The following is a 15,451-nucleotide window of genomic DNA, read 5'->3' as shown; positions in this document are numbered from 1 at the left end:
CAACTGAAACAAACTTCATCCTTTCATTTCATACTACTCGTGATATACAAACTGGTTCTTTCCCGATACAATTCTTTTAACGAACTTTTAATGTGAAGAAATATATCAAATACGGCTGTTCTTTTAAAAATTTTGAATTTACAGTATCAAATCGACAAATAATCATTCGATAACAAAAACGAATATCAAATAAAGTTGTAAAATCTTTATGCATATCAAGTACCCGAAAACGTACATTTTGTAATTCGCATCTGCATTTGGTACATTTTTGTTAAAAATTTAAAGTTCCAAAATGTTACGAGAAGTTGATTTGAGTGTTCTTACAATTGTTTATAACAATTGTGGGTTTGATTTATGTTTCGAATTTACATATGAAAGAAAGTCTATATAACTACCTGTTTATAAAAATGGGTGTATGTCGTATGATCTAATTACTACAAAGTATATATTGATTTGGATTGTTCTAAAATATAATATTATCACTAACACTTCAACAAAACGAAGGAGTGTTCGATGACCATGTGAAAAATGAACAGACTGGTGACTTTTAAACGGACAAATAGATGTATGAACAATGGAAACGACAATTGTTTTAATTGTCCGCCAACTATAAATATATAATAGCAGATGCTTTTTTGTATCATTTATTTTGCTTCAGTAAACTGATAGATGTATTTCTTAGTGAATTGTTTACCAAACAATATAAAAGTGTAGATTTTCAAAAACAGACAAAATATAATATTATTTGTCTAGGTTGATAAAGATGTCGAAAAAGTCTGATCGGTAAAAAAAGTTTCATTAAAAAAGATTAATACTTACTTATGATATAAAACTATAAAGAGGTAGAGGTTGAAACCAAAACAATGTGATATCCTGCGTATGACCGTTTATTCTTTTGATATGTTACTTTCCAGATTTCGATCAATTATAAAAGGAGTAGGTCCGGTAAGGACCGATTTTGGCCTCAAATTTCAGGTTCATCTGACGAAAGATTTTGACCACTTTTGAAACACTTAAGTGTCTATTTTATTTGAATTAATTAGTTTATGTGAATGATTTTAACAGATTTGGTGTTTAAAAACGATCCGAATCAAGCTGAAATATGAAAAATCTACCGATTATGCCGAAAAATGTCACTTTTCAGATGGTTTTTGGTAAAAACGAAAGTGGCCGCATTCGTGTTCATCCTTAATATTGAAATGTAAGTTGTATTTTATGATAATACATAACATATATAAAGGTTGAGGATGAACACGGATGCGGCCACTTTCGTTTTACACGAAAACCGTCTTAAATTTAACTAAAATGCTAGAATTATGAGGATTTCAGTAATTTAGCATTACTTAATGGTGCTAGTACTGGATATATGTGCATTGTATTGTCAAAAACAGCCCATATTTATGTAGCAGAAGCATTCTACAGTCCAATAAATAACTAAAGGTTTACATTTTAACAATTTTGTAAAACTGCTATATTTTGGGGCCAAAAAGGAGTCTTATTGAACCTACTCCTTTCATATGACGACTATAATATTTGTAACCACAACCATTTTTCGTGTTCCTACATTACTTTAAATTTATCTTATCCAGGAGAAGTGATCACAATCGTGTTATATTATTAGAATCAAAATTAGAAATCTAATTATAGTACAAAATGAGAGAGCAAATAAGGAGACTTTGATGTTATTTGGACCAAAACGCTAATCCCAATCTTAAAAGTGAAAAAAAATTATTTTATCATTTTAGTACAAATAAATAAAAAAAAAATGAACATTTTATATATTATAATATTATCTTTATAACCCGATCTTATTTCGGAGCAAATTAACAAATCATATAATAACAAGGAGATGTTGCAAGTGAGACAACTCTCCACCCGATACAAATGATATGGAAGTTAATACCTATAAATCTCTTTATAGCTTTCCATAATAAGCAAACCCCATAGCGCAAGGCAAAGAATGAAATGACAAAATAATGTATAACTCTACAAAACGATTAATTAACATTAAGATTTGGGACAGGCAGATACAAAATGTGAAGGGGTTAAACATGTTTGTGGATGCCAAAAACTCCCTTTTAATGGGAAATCGTGTAAACGTACACATTAAAAAAAAATCAGATGAAAAAGGATTAAATCATCTATGCGATACAAGGCACACAAAAAAAAAACGACCATAAAAATCACAACAGTCGCAAAGTAAAAATCTGAGAGTGCTCACAGTTAACTAATTAAGAAAAGAATATATCTATGCATCATAACTGTTTGACGTGAACATAAGAAAAATACAATGTTAATCATAACATAAAACAATACAATGTTAAATATAAAATTTAGAAAAAAATATTTTCAATTATACAAATTTAAACCTTAATATATAATGACACTTTTACTCTCCCAAAAACAATACAATGTTAAATATTAAATTCAGAAAAAATGATTTTTCAATTATACAAATTAAACCTTAATGCATGATGACACTTTTACTTTCCCAAAAAATGGATACATAGTAATAACAAAACACAGTTCTTTGTAGAAATATAAACTGTTACTCACTTAAAGCTTCTTGTCCCGCCAACTGAATAGACTAACTACGCATTAGTTGAATCACGTGACGTCTGGTTTTCTTTATTTACTTTCGGTTCTATAAACATGGCTTTTCCAGTTAACAACTCATTTTGAGAAGACGAGTCTTTAAACTGATTAGGGCTCATACTCCTTTCCCATACATATTTATATTTCTTATAACCCATGTTTACGGATTTAAAATCAGTCATATTTATCTATAATCAAATAGCAACGATTTCTTGAAAAGCATTTTTACTTGAATGCCAATACATTATTCTGCCAATTACATATACGATGATTGCATAGTATATATTCGTGTCATGCTTAATGTTCATACATTCATTGAAATAAAACAAATAGTAGTATATAATTTTGTATTTGATTAGTGACTTCATCAACAAGATATTCGAGTTGATGTAGTTATATAACTTTTTTATATCGGATTTTGTCTTAGCTATTTACTTCATATGAATTAAGAATATGAAATTAGATAAAGTAATAAGGAAAACTAACTTACGAGTAAAATCTATTGTGGTAGTTGTTCGATTGTATGAAGGGAGGAAGGAAACTGCTCATATCTGTTTACTAATAGGAAAGTATCAAAATAAAAGTAAATGTGGCTATTTTTTGTTATTTTTATCTAATATCCTTTCCAGAAATACAACATACTTAAAGGCGTACAGTAAATATGCACTATACAATCATTTTTACAAAAAACAGAGTTCAAAACAAATTGTTCAGAGAACAATTGAAGGCCTTTCCACTCAAATTAACTTAAGATAAGAAAATTTTGATAAAAACAATAGGCCCAGGCTTAAAAATAGCTTATCACACACTGATTTTTAAAAATACAATGTTTTGAGGGTTTCAAGAGCGCAATTATTCGTAATGCATTTTCCATAGGGTACCACTAGTGTTCCGTATTTTTTTTCTCGAAGACTACACAAACTAGGGAAAAACGGGTAGCAGTTCCTGTTCCTAGAAATGCCAGTGTTGCATTACAACCAAAAAAGTATATAGGGTCATGCGGCTCAAATTGACTTAAAATGCAGTTGAAAAAGATCGTCTACTTTTTTCGCTTAATGAAAAAGGCATATTTTTAATTGCCCCGACGTGCAGAAATAGAAGATATTTTCTATAATTCGTAAAAATGTGAATATGATTTTCGGCAATTTTTAAACCTATTTGGATAAGCTTTCGATTAAATGTAATTCCAATCCTGTATCATCCAATCAGAAGCCGTATAGGATTCTTTTCTGAGTACCATCTTGGGGTAAAAAACTTGCCGGTAAAATGTAAACAAATAATTGCGCTCTTGTAACCTGAGGAACTTTTTTCATAAATCCAGGGAGATAATAAGCCACTTCCGGTTAAACCAAATTTATGATATAAAAAAGAAGATGTGGTATGATTGCCAGTGAGACAACTATCCACAAAAGACCAAAATGACACAGACATTAACAACTATAGGTCACCGTACGGCCTTCAACAATGAGCAAAGCCCATACCGCATAGTCAGCTATAAAAGGCCCCGATAAGACAATGTAAAACAATTCAATCGAGAAAACTAACGGCCTTATTTATGTAAAAAAAAATGAACGAAAAACAAATATGTAACACATAAACAAACGACAGCCACTGAATATACAGGCTCCTGACTTGGGACAAACACATACATAAATAATGTGGCGGGGTTAAACATGTTAGCGGGATCCCAACCCTCCCCCTAACCTGGGACAGTGGTATAACAGTACAACATAAAAACGAACTATAAAAATCAGTTGAAAAAGGCTTAACTCATCAGATGGACAAACATATAGGTGGACATGGCCGGGTACTTATACATCCCGACACAAAAAGACACAATGAGCAGATTTAGAGTACTCGCAGTTATCTGAGAGCTAGTTCAAAGCCACTAACAACTAATAGAAAAATCATGCATCTAAGACTAAACTATCAATCCGTACACATCCAACATCCAATGGATTTAGTGTAAAGACATCATAAGCAGCCAGAGAAAAACATGACCTTGTGCAATGCCAAGTTTCAGGTATCGACAGATTGTAACTAAGATTGAGGATGTGCTATCCCGTTTGAAATAAGTTTTCTACAGGTACATCCAAACTTCAAAACCAAATCTTTATATCTATGGAAAAATTTAGTAAAGGTTTTCAGTAATTTATAATATAATTTAATATCCCTGGTTTAATAATTTACCAGTAAATTAATACATAGGTTGCGTTCGTTAAAATCAAAAACGTCACAACAGACACGGGCATAGCGAAAAAGTTGTGAGACAACAAAGCACCATAAGAAAAATGTGGCGGCAGAAGAAAAAAATAATAAGCAGAACAAAATTAATATGTCTTTCCAGAAAAAAATGTAAATATGTCATTTAAATAACTAAAAGTTGTTTTATAGGTTTCGCGCATCTTTTCGTCTCAGAAATCAAAAAGAAAAAAGTTGGTGTATCATACCAACTAGGTTAATGTGTTAGCCTTAAAAGTAAAATGACAAAATTACTGAACAACAGTCATATTCCTGACTTGGTACATGCAGTTTCTTATGTAGAAATTGGTGGATTGAACCTGTTTTTTTAGCTAACTAAACCTCTTACTTGTTTGACAGTCGCATCAATTTCCATTATATTAACAACGATGCTTAAACAAAAACACATATAATAGGTAAAACTGTCAAAAATACAGCCTATGAGGGTACAGTTAGCCCTGTAATCAGTCAATCACCAACGAGATGCCTTAAATGTTTTATTTTATTTGGCATTGTTTTATTTGAAAGGTGGCATGCTCAGACGGTTCTCACTACTCAATCAAGTAGGCCTGAGAATGGTTCAGCAATTCGTGTATGCCATAAAGTTTTTCAAGTATTTATAAATCATTGGCTTTTAAGCTATTTGGCTTGAGTACTAAGCACGAAGGTCAATTCAGAACAGCGCTTCGAAGGCACCATTATTATAAAATGTTAAAATTATTTGCTTTTAATAATTCCCAAGTGACTGTGGTTGCATCATGATGGCCATGCCTTTTTCTTTTTGTATTCAAGACATCCATGTTACAAGACTTTGTTAATTTGCAAAGGCACATTTTATAAATCTATCATAAATGCAATGAAAATGAAATGTGTATTGAAAAAACAAAGACGAAACTCAACTTTCAAGCATCTATTGAGGCTGAATTTGTAATGATGGCAATTTCTCTGTTCTCAAAAATTTCAAGCTGTCCTATCTAAAATCACCATTCAAACATGCACATAAGAGAGGGACCAAAGATACCAAAGGGACAGTCAAACTCATACATCGAAAATAAACTGACAACGCCTGGCTGAAAATGAAAGAAGACAAACAGACAAACAATAGAACACATGACACAACATTAGACAATTAAAGAATAAGCAACACGAACCCCAAATTTTAACAGTTATAAAATATCTAACAGGACAGCTTCGACCTTCAATGATACTATACAGAGCATTATCAAACAAAATAAAAAAATAGATCTGATAAAACCAAATCTAGAGACAGATGGATATTATGACCAAAGTCTCACAATTATGACTTATCAGACATTATATCGTCATAATCACTAGTTATGTCTAGTTTGTAGCATGAAAGTACTTTGAACATAAGTCCATACTATACATCTAGTATAAGATGGTGTCTGGACTGATAAGATACCATATGCACTAAAGGACTGTCGAAAGGACTCTTTTCATCTTTACTGTTGGGGGAGGTTTATAAATAATATATGGTTATTTACTACAGATGTTGAATCTCGAATTTTAATTCAAATTTGAAACACGTAATATATTAACCGACTGAGCATTGTGCTGCAAGTGTTCAACGGGATAACATAAACCATTAATGTTAATCAAACATACTGGTTTTGATGATAAAGTCTTTTAAACAAGATTAATAAACAACATGATATAGTGCAAAATATAGTAGTTGGTGTGGTAAATACAAGTATGACGAATAGATATCAATAGATTGTTAATTTTTCAAGAAAACTTTGAGACAAGTTCTTAATATTTCAAACTATTTATAGCTTTTGTATTTCTTATTTAATTTGTCTTCTTAGTCGATTTCTGATTTTTCAACACCGTAAAATATATTTATTAAATCAAAAAAAGACATCACAAACTAACGAAAAGACAAAAGAACAGTCCATAACATATTCTCTTGAACATTCTAGACATTCCAACTCAAATGCTATCATTTGAAAAATATGCAAAAGAGGGTCAAAAGATACCAAAGGGACATTCAAGCTCATATATCAAAAATAAATTGACATCGCCATGGTTAAAAAAAAAGACAAACAGACAAACAATAGTACACACGACACAACATAGAAAACTAGATTCTTAGCAATACGAACCCCACCAAAAAACTTGGGATGATCTCAAATGCTCCGGAAGGGTATGCAGATCCTGCTCTTCATGTGGCATCCGTCATGTTGCTTATGTTATAACAAACCCTATAAATAGTCTAATTCGGTATGTCACATTCGTGGAAATCGAACGGGATAGTAGTTGAGACACTAGGAACATATCCTATATCATCTGTGAAACGGATATTATGTAACGGTCATCCAACTTGTGATGGCGTCCGTAAAATGCACGAAGGGATGATTTCAACTTCACCATTTTAACTTTTGGATTTATAGCTTCCTTGTAAGAAGCAATCCTCTATCAAGGAAACGACAAGAAATACAAACTAAGGAATATCGTATCTATTTGAATGATTTATACTCAGTATGCACTATGTGCCCATGCCCGCACATTAATCTGCAAATATGGTGCAGAATCCATCTAGCATACTATCATTGGAACCATAGTAGCTATGTCTACATCTGCCTATATACGATTATTATTAATCATATATCTTTGTTGTGCCCATCCATACACCACCGTCTAGTTGCAATTTACATTATAAACGGTTGTAGTTATGTTCTAAGCCTTCGAAATATGTTTAATCTATTTCGGAATCATATAATGGGTTATGTATGCACAACTAGAAGCGCTTGGTCTCTTTGCGCGCTAGAGCATACTACATTTTCACCATTAATCATTTTCACTTCAATATAATGGTAATATTTATGACTTCATGACTTTTGAACAGCGATATACTTCTGTTGCCCCTTTAAAGGGATATATATATGTAATTTTGAATAAATGTGGCTGTTCAAGATTGTATTGATATAATGATTTGATACAGATTGTTCATTGACTATACTGTCAAAAGAAACACGATTCTGCAGTTGATAGCTTGAATAAAATTTTATTCCAATATACTTCATTTATTTGGGCAACAGACCGAGACCTTTCTACCCAAAAAGGTAAAACATATAACATTCAAACAAAACAAAATCAAACATACATATCTTTGCTGGGCTTTTAAAATGTCGTATATGACTTTTTTGGCTAAAAATACTTTTTGACACCAATGGTCTGGGCGGAAGGGAATCTTTGGTATTACAAAATAGCATACAGTTAGACCAATCAAAATGTGTGAAATAAGACAAACTACAAAATTGCCAATGTCAGTTGTTTGTAAAGTTTGCTTCCAAAATGTTATATGAAAACTTGAAAATCGTTGTAGAATGGCTTTGGGAAAAAAATAATTGTACATTTCTTTATTTCTGTGAAAAAAATTTTAGTTTTTGGATAATGCAGAAATGTCAAAGTTTTTATTTCACTGCTATTTACAAAATTGTTTAAGTTCACATACGACATTTTGGAAGCATGCATTTTGCCAAAATTTTCAAAGCCTGTTTGTGAGATTTTTCTTCTTGAAAAAATTGTAATTTACAACATTTTAGAAGCCCAGCGACGATATACACAAACTATGACAACACGAAATGTTTTATAACTACTTTATAGCTGACATGAGGGATTTTTCAAATAGTTTACTAATAGGATACTAAAGACTAATAGGCGAATTTCATTTCTATGATTTTTTATCATAACAAAAATCATAATTTCACCCAAAATTCAAAATCCGATATTAAAATTTATAACTCTATTTTGTTAAGCCTGGTCTTCTTAATTTCAAATTTCTTTGCAGAGATCTGAATTCTTTATTCTATTCTTCGAAATTAAGTGTCGACTTTTGTCAGTTTGACAGTATCTATAACTTCTCAATTTGATCAGATTCTCCCAATCATATGCATTTACTTTACCAATGCATGTTTTTCATTGAATTTTCTAGTAATTATAATTTATTATAATTTGGGGGTCAAACTTGTGTATCGTTTCCTTTGTGACTTGTATATTTGTTTTCATACACATGATTTAAATTTGATAAAGATATTCAGTGTGTGATTATAATATCAAAATCACCAAGTTGATAGCAACACATAGTCTATATCTATAATCTCTATTTATGTTTTCGAAAATTATGCTTCAAAAATGTCTTATTATGATATATTTTTGAACAGGGGTGTTAAACTATGACTTTTTCTATGATGATGAAAATGAGGATGCTGGTGTTTAATTCCCTGTACTTCAACATAAAACTATAAGTCTGAGGTATACTTTCTTCTTCTTCTATGGAATAACATTAGGACAAGTTCATATATCAACAACAAAACTATCTATTATAGATAAAACAATGCATTACTTTTAGTGTTTTAAAAATTATTAACCAAAGCCTTTTAGATTATTTTTTATTTATTTATTCGACAGTTAAATATCACCTTATCAACTCTCTTATTTAAACGATATTTTGTATACGTATCTCTCCAAGCTTTTGGTAAGCCTTTGCTGTGTACTTGAGGCAGGTGCACGAAGCACTGTTAGTGGATGTCAGGGTATAATTTATATTTATTTTTTAGAATATCTTTTTAAGAATAACTGCAATATAAATTTTGAAACACTAGGAAATATTATCTTTCAAATTTTTCGAAATGGTTTTACTATTTTCCTATATCTAATGTATAACAACGGTGACCATTGGTGCTATAAGCATAATTCGTTCAAAGATGGTCATGCTATTACAGTCCGAGATTACTCTGACGTCAAACGGCTGTTTTGCCAGACAAGCTGGGGCCATGGGACGTCAGAGCTTATCCCATATCAAAAAGTGGATATTTGCCCACCTTAAATAGATGCGCTGCTTCGTCGCTTCTGGTGTCGATTGGGGGCCTTGGAATTATATAAATCGGGCATCAATCTGTTCATTTTTCATTTATCTCTTCATTTATGCAAGTTTCACCTACCTGCCAACCTTTATTTTTCCTTATATACCTACAATGGCTATATGGAGTTATTTTTCTTTCAGAACGACAGGTCATTCTTTTTTAGAATCAATCCGAACGATACCAAGTTTCAATTAAATATGCACAAAGGCATAAAATAATGACCTGTGTGAGGTCATTATTTTCCTTGATAAAAATGCAATCTATAATTTACTTCAAAATTTTATTCGTCGGATATTTTTTTGTTGCCGATTTGGAAATTTATTTTTTAAAGTTCAATCGATGATAGATAAAAGAAACCTTCATTGTCCGCATTTTAATTTTAGAAACAAATAACGTGAAGTTTTGTTAATTTATCGATACAATAAAGAAACACTATCATATATGTGAGATGAATTTTAATATAGACTTTCATAAATAAAAAGCCAAATTTAACATATTCGTGTGTTAGATTTTGAAAGTCTTATTGAGTCACACTGAATAGGTTGATTGATTTTTGGTTGCTTGCCTAACGTCCAGGGGCAAATATTTCATGCATGTTCAGGACGATAAACGCTGAATATGAAATCATACTTTGCCCTACATGTATTTATATTCGTCTTCGTGTCAGTTCTTAACTTTTTTAAATTTATGTATACCTTTTACTCTATATCAAATGATCAACTAATAAGATAATCTTAATATATTCTATTGAATAACATTAACGTAACTCATAAAAGGGTCGGGTGCGGAGGGTATATAATTATATCCTGATTATCTGTTGGTAAAATGTATTGCTTTTCAAAAGACAATCTTTCTGAATTTTTCATTCGATTCAATTAAAATTGTTAAAAAAATAACCACTTTTCCGCGATAAAACTGACATTACAAATAGAAAAAAAAATACCCCTCCCCCTTTTCCATAAACTAAGTGGTACAATTAATTACTTACAATGTGTCTTGTATTTGTCATACACCGTTATCGGATGGTAACAATACATTTGTGTGTTACTTCATGCAGTTACAGTAATATTTTTTATTGTGTATGGATAATATTTTTTAAAAGGTTTATATCTGGATTCATTAGTGAGTTTTATTTCACATTCTAAATGAGCCGTAGGGCGTATTAAAACATGAACGCATTAGAAAGGAATATCCCACTTTAGTGTTGTCGGTAAAATAGGATACTAAATTTTGCAAATCTTTATAAAAAATAATATTTTTTTGACGGTATATAAGTCAGATAATGCATATTTTAAGGTTTTTCTTGTCGTAGAACACACCTCGCGATGTCAGGATTGCTCAAAGAAAGACCTCCCTACGGTCGGTCTTTCATTTGATCAATCATGACACCCCTCGGTGTGTTCTACGGCAAGAAAAACCTTAAAATATGCATTATCTATAACATATTTTAACAGTTTTCACAGAGACCCATTAATATAATAGTTTGTCACAGAGAATATATCTATTAATAAACCTTCATCAAAGGTTGTCACCATGTGTTGATTACATGTCTTTTTGAATAGAAATTAGGAGATAAGTTAGTCTACATGACTTAAATGAGTAAACAAAATCACAAGAACTTTCACTTTACAAGAAATGTTGAAACCATTTAAGAAATAACTTTAAATTTGAAACGACGGCAACTTGAATATGACTCATATAACAAAATCAGAAAGTTATGGGTCCCGTTTTATTCTGTTTCGCCCTTAATTGAGAAATACTTGCCACTTTTCGAATATGCAAAAATAGCGTTTATTTAAATTTGCTTGTAGAAGAAAATATTTATTTGTGAATTATTGATGAATTTTCCATTAAGTTTCACTTTGTGAAATAATTGACAAAGAATTATCTGCCGTTAAAATAGGCATAATTATATGACATTGAGTATTCTTTTTGACTATTTGTCGAAATATTAGAAATAAAAACTACTGACGACGATACATCTTTGTCGGAATGACTTTATGGTGAGTCCATATACATGTTTGAACCGTACTCTGACTTTAACAATGCTAAAGTTTGTCTTTTACATGAAGTAATGAGTAAAATACCCGTTTGGGTTATTTCGCCTCATTTGTTTAATACATGACCTCTTCTATACACATTCAAGATGAAATTCTGTACAATAAGTATCAAAACAGTCAGGCATTCATTTAAATAAATGGAAACTGTTTAATTTGAAGTGAATTCGAAATTAAAAAACAAAATATACAACACGCTTAATCATTCAAAGCTTTACAAAACATATCTGACAGAGCAATTACAGTACCCTACAAAGTATTTCAAAGTACAAGAGAAATATCAAATAAAAGAATTACTTCAATACTTAATTAAAATGTCACTTAGATCTTTAATTTGCATAATAATATAGATACTTATATGGTTGAATAATATTTATAAAATATATTTATACAACACAAAAGTAAAAATAGACACCAAATATATTTTTATCCCTGATGAGTAGACGAAACGCGCGTCTGGCGTTTTAAATTATAAACTTGGAACCTTCGATAGATATTTATAAGAAGGATTAATACACGAATAGATTAAGCAATTATTTCATGCTTATATAAAAAAGCAAATGCGTTTAAAAGTTAAACTTTTAAATGATTATGTCAACATTTCATTAAATTATAATAAGCAAATTTTTTATAAATTTGGATATATTAAAGTGCTTTGAATAAATAAAGGTGGATTTTTTGTTCTCAATGCAGCAATGGTTTCTTGTTTCTTTTTTATGTTTGCTCATGGTAATTTAGGGGAGAGAGAGGGTCGGAGTGTGTTTCATTTTTGCTTATATTGCATTGCAACATTGTTAAATGTACTCTTTAAACAACATAGATAATAGAAAACGAAATCGAAAATCACTCAGTAATTAATGAAAGCCTTACCAGATCAATATATCAGTTGTTTTAACTTTTTTCCAAAAATCGTCAGCACTTCCGTGTTAGCTATAAATAAAAAACTAAATTACATCATTAGTTTTAGGAAACACGATTTAGTTCGCAGAAAAAAGATATCAGTTTATCTCAAGCGTTTGGTTTTTTTTTGTATAGAGGTGTGTTTAAGATCAACGATTGTTTTTGTGATATTTTACCTGTTCAATAAGTTATCTTGTTTAGCCTTGGGCATCACTTCAGATATATTGATAGTAGAAATGCGGATCTGTTGCAGTACAATTGGTACAGTACCCTTCCGGAGCACATGAGATCACCCCCAGGTTTTGGTGGGGGTACGTGTTGCTTATTCTTATTTTTATATGTTGTGTCATGTGTACTATTGTTTGTCTGTTTGTCTTTTTTATTTTTATCCATAGCGTTGTTAGTTTATTTTCGATTTATGAGTGTTACAGTTTCTCTGATATCTTTCCCCTTTTTAATATTGTTACTAGTGCATTAAGTGATCATATAGGAAAATGTAACAATAAAAAGTAAAAACTTAGTCCGTTTCTGTGTGTGTGTGTGTGTGTGTGTTACATTTTAATGTTGTGTCGTTGTTCTCTTTTATATTTAATGCGTTCCCTCGGTTTTAGTTTCTTACCCCGATTTTCGTTTTTTGTCTATGGATTTATGAATTTTAAACAGCGGTATACTACTGTTGCCTTTATTAATTACAAAACTCCGAACTCCAAAAAAGAAATTCCCTAATCAAATGGCAAAATCAAAAGTTCAAACACATCATCAGAATGGATAATAGTTATCAAAGGAACCAGGATTATAATTCAATACGCCAGACGCGCGTGTCGTCTACATAAGACTCAGTGACGCTCAGATAAAAACAGTTAAAATTACAATGTTCAGATAACAACTGTCATATTCCTGTCTTGATGCAGGCAGTTTCGTATATAGAAAATGGTGGATGGTTCATCCTTAATTCAAGATAACATATATTTCAAAAAAAATACAAAAGGTACTCGTAAAGAACCAATCTTATTTTAAACGCAGGTAATTACATATCAAAACATGATCTTAGGCTTATCATATGAAAACAAAACATTGAGTATTAGACCAATCGACAGAAAACTTATCCAGAAAAAAAAACAAAAAAAACCAGTTGAAAACAGATTATAGAAATCCAAAAAGAACTGCCTTGAATAAAACGTTTTCTACTTCAAATTGGCTGTCATTATGATTTAACTTGATTAATTTATTTAAGAATTCTCTATCAAACGGTTAACGAAATAAGTTCCGAAAACTCAAATGGGAAGGAATAAACAAAAGTTAATGATTGGAAGTGAAGATAGAAATAATATACTGTTATTTAACTATAATGTCTGTTTTGTTTACGCATATTTGAAATATTATGGAATTTGATCCAACTGATATTCAAGTGAGAGTTTTGGCGCTATAAAACCAGATTCAATCCACCATTATCTACATTCGAAAATTCCCGTACCAAGTCAGGACTATGACAGTTGCTGTCCATTCGTTTGATGCGTTTTATCATTTGATTTTGCCATTTGATTAATGACTTACAGTTTTGAATTATCCTAGGAGTTTAGTACTTTTATGATTTAACTTTTCAATTGTCTGCATCAATGTGAACTTTATTGTGTTTGTCAAAGGTTTTATTCATTTACATTTTTCAGACGGCAAATAATACGGAAAATAAAAATTATATTTTATATTTTGAGTGAAGTTGTTTTTCATATTATGTCAAAAGGCTTATACAATGCAAAGCAAAATACACACACGAATATGTATAATATATATATATTAGAGTATCCTGAACATTTGAAATATTTTGTAACCTTATTTATAGATTGATTTTTATTTACAGTGTATATAAAATATTTTGACATATTGTATATAAACCTTTAGATTACGCATATATTAGCCTAATTCCTTTCCTATGACGTTATTGAACTGTGCATTATGATGCTTTATTTCTACTTTCGGTTTGCTCATTCGATAATTCTTTTACATAGGCAGATCAAGGGGTCAAAGGTGGACCTTTTGTGGGAAGAATTTGGTTGCTTATACAGAGAACTACTGTCGCATGACCAGCACACTGATTTTTACTATAATTTCATATCAATTTTCCATCACCGAATAACATAAGACTTTAAAGGAAAGTGGGAGATTTGAACAAGACAGTAATAATTTCATCCAGATTTAATAATTTGTTTAGACTGAGAGTCTTACAATATTTATCATGCACATGTTTTGCAGAAACATAAAATGTAACTTCCAGGAAACAAAAACTACAACTTTATTACTAGTATTCACTGTACAACATTGGCAAACTATGTATGTTTACTCTCTGATTTATTTTCTATATATATGCTGTATTCAATGACATAAATAATTTTTCGGAAACCTTCATAGGTTTATAACACTCACAATTTAATTGAGAACAAATATTTTCTTATTTGCTTTCTGTATAATGTTACAATTCCAGGGATACATGTACATATTCCTGGAAATTCTAAACACACATGTTATAAAAACATGTATGCTATTCCTTGCTTCAGTATTCTTCACATCTTTGAGTGCTACATTTGGTATGTAAAATTATGTTAAAATCAAATTTAAACGATATGGTTTTTTAAAACACATTTTGCATCTAGACGGGTACATGTAATGTATAAAGTTGCATTAGATATCAATTAACTTTAACTGGACTTTGATTGCTGAAATAATAGTTATGTCACAAGACTGATAATCATATATAAAAGTGGGAAATACGGAAAC

The 15,451-nt window shown here is 30.7% G+C and overlaps 1 protein-coding gene across 2 annotated transcripts in view; it reads right to left on the bottom strand.

Moving 5' to 3' along the window:
• Positions 1-12,732, bottom strand: part of LOC143055917 (bifunctional glutamate/proline--tRNA ligase-like) — a 28,071-nt gene extending 15,339 nt beyond the window's left edge. The window contains exon 1 of one of the 2 annotated variants that reach the window (XM_076228970.1): positions 12,650-12,732. The gene's annotated coding sequence lies outside the window, so the exon portion shown is untranslated. Of the gene's footprint in view, positions 1-2,556; positions 2,706-12,649 lie in introns of those variants that run through there. The other variant, XM_076228969.1, reaches the window with a different exon arrangement.
• Between the last annotated feature and the right edge of the window lie 2,719 nt (positions 12,733-15,451).

This window comes from Mytilus galloprovincialis, chromosome 13, assembly GCF_965363235.1.
Source record: "Mytilus galloprovincialis chromosome 13, xbMytGall1.hap1.1, whole genome shotgun sequence".
Lineage (NCBI taxonomy): Eukaryota > Metazoa > Mollusca > Bivalvia > Mytilida > Mytilidae > Mytilus > Mytilus galloprovincialis.
The sequence above is the reverse complement of the archived record's forward strand: the minus strand, read 5'-3'. Positions and strand labels throughout refer to the sequence as shown.